We start from the raw sequence: 2,583 nt of genomic DNA, 5'->3' as shown, positions 1-2,583 counted from the left end.
GTTATAAAAAGGACTATATATTTAAAGAAAAAAAAAGCAACAATTCATATATTCTTGTACATTGATTAAAAAAATGAAATGACATTTTGAAAAAAAAACAATTATAAATTTTGAGTATATCCTAGTGTGTAACGGATTTTGAAAAAAATCAAAATTGACAGTAAGGGTGTAGCACCTGGTTCCTGGTACGCAAATCTTATTTGAGCATTTCTCTTCTTTTAGCCTTGGACTCGGCGAGTCATAGGTCCGACTCGCCGAGTGGATGCGGGACCCGGGACACGTTTAAGTTGGTGACTCGGCGAGTCCATATCCTGGACTCGGCGAGTCACAGCTGTTGGATGAAACCCTAAGTTTCGGGGGTTTGCACCCTATTTAAACGACTTATCCGCCCCAACCTCGCCCCCATTCACCCTCAGAGCCATGTATCTCTCTCTAGCCTTGCTTCCTTGTGAGTTTGAAGTGTTTTTGTGGTGTTCTTGAAGTTTTTGAGGGAAAAGAAGAGGGAATCAAGAAGAGGAGAAGGAGGCCAAGCATCTCTGTGTCATTCCAACGTTTCCCTTAAGGTATAGCTCATTTCCCCTCTATTTTTAAGCTTATTGTCCCTTATAGCTCCATTAAAGTCCTTTTTGAGCCATTTCCAAGATTGTGTATGCTTGAGGGTTTGTAATAAGTTGATTGGCCTCTAAATCTAGGCAAGATTGAGCTCCAGGAGCTCAAATCTGTTAGCTTTATGGTCCCATGTTGCTTGTCCACCATAGATCTACCCTTTTGAGGCATTTTGAGCCCTAAAATCCATATTGGTGAATATCTACACGTAAAGTTGGAAACTTTACGTGTGATTCGTGTCCTAGAAGTCCAGATCTGTGAATGGCATGGACTGGAATCGAGCAAATCTGTGTATTTAGTGGGTGCATGGCAACGACTCGGCGAGTCGTTCATGTGACTCGGCGAGTCTGTTCGCGAGTCTCCGAGTTTGTCCCCTTTTCGTAGTGTCGAGTGAGCAGTGAGTCACGGGGTGTGACTTAGTGAGTCGGAAGCTGAACTCAACTATGGAGGTACTCGGCGGGTCAATGCCCTGACTCGGCGAGTTCAAGGCAATCTCCTTAGATCAAGAACAGACTCGGCGAGTTGTTCATACAACTCGGCGAGTCGCAGCATAAGTGTTCTTCGGATGAAGATGGACTCGGCGAGTTGTTCATACAACTCGGCGAGTCTTAGCATAAGTGTTCGTCGGATGAAGATGAACTCGACGAGTTGTTCATACAACTCGGCGAGTAGAATGAAGGACTTGAATATCAATTTAGAAGGTGAACTCGTCGAGTCATCGCCTAACTCGACGAGTAGGAACGGGATTCAGGGCAATCGTTTGGGTAGGGACTCGACGAGTTGGAAAGCCAACTCGGCGAGTCGGGTCAACTGAAAGTTGACTCTGACTTTGTTTGATGACATGATCAGGGGTAAAATGGTCATTTTAACCAAAGGACAGTTAGCAGTGTTTGATTGAGTATGTTGTGGGAATTGCAGCCGGAGGATTTCCGGAGCAGCAGCAGTAAGCAGTCAGTTCCCGATCAGAGCAGCAGCTACTTCGAGGTGAGTTACCTTCCAGTAGCAGTGGGTCTACGGCCACAATGTCGGCCCACCAGTAGGAGTCGTATGTTGGATGATTGTCTTTGTGATGTCATCTAGGTTTGCTACTACCTGATATGTTATGTGCTAGCATGATATGTTATATGAGATAGAAGTAGAAATCGGTTGTTAGGACCGAAGGGTAGTCAGACACCCCAAAAACGCCTGACAGTACGTGATGATATGTTTGCATGCTGGCTTGTTATGTTATATGCGATAAAGGTAGTAAGAGGGGACTAGTCCCCGAGGATCGGTTGTTAGGACCGATGGGTAGTCAGCACCCCAGAATGGCTTGACACGGGTAGTCAGCACCCCAAAATGGCTTGACACGGGTAGTCAGCACCCCATAATGGCTTGACACGGGTAGGACGACACCCCATAATGGCCGTACCGGGTAGTCAGGCACCCCATAATGGCCTGGCAGTATGTTATGTTATGTGCTTGTATGGTATGTGGTACGGTGGGGGAACTCACTAAGCTTCGTGCTTACGGTTTTCAGTTTTGGTTTCAGGTACCTCCTCAGCTAGGGGAAAGGAGCCGGCGCGGTAGCAGCATGTCACACACACACTCTCTGGTTTCCGCATTTACGAGATTCTCTGGGATTTATACTCTGATATTTTGATTGGTTGTATGATTTGGCTTTTAGACATGGTTTACGTTGTGTCATGGTTTGATCAAACAATGTTTTAATTATAAATGTTTTCTAAAGTAATGTTTTAAAACGAAATTTTTGGACGTGAAAATTGGGTCGTTACAAAGGGGTCTTTTACATCTTATTTACAACACATATACACATAATAACAGATATACACTTTAGTTAAGTACATCGGTATAATAAAAATCAAATTTAAGTAGAATACTATATTTTTGAAAATTGCTTTTTGTAAGGGACAATTGTGAAAATTATTAATAATATTTACGTTTTTGTATTTTTTTTACAACACATACACATAGAGC

The sequence above is a fragment of the Lactuca sativa genome, chromosome 3 (genome assembly GCF_002870075.4).
Source record: "Lactuca sativa cultivar Salinas chromosome 3, Lsat_Salinas_v11, whole genome shotgun sequence".
NCBI classification, from domain to species: domain Eukaryota; kingdom Viridiplantae; phylum Streptophyta; class Magnoliopsida; order Asterales; family Asteraceae; genus Lactuca; species Lactuca sativa.
This window is presented reverse-complemented; position numbering follows the sequence as displayed.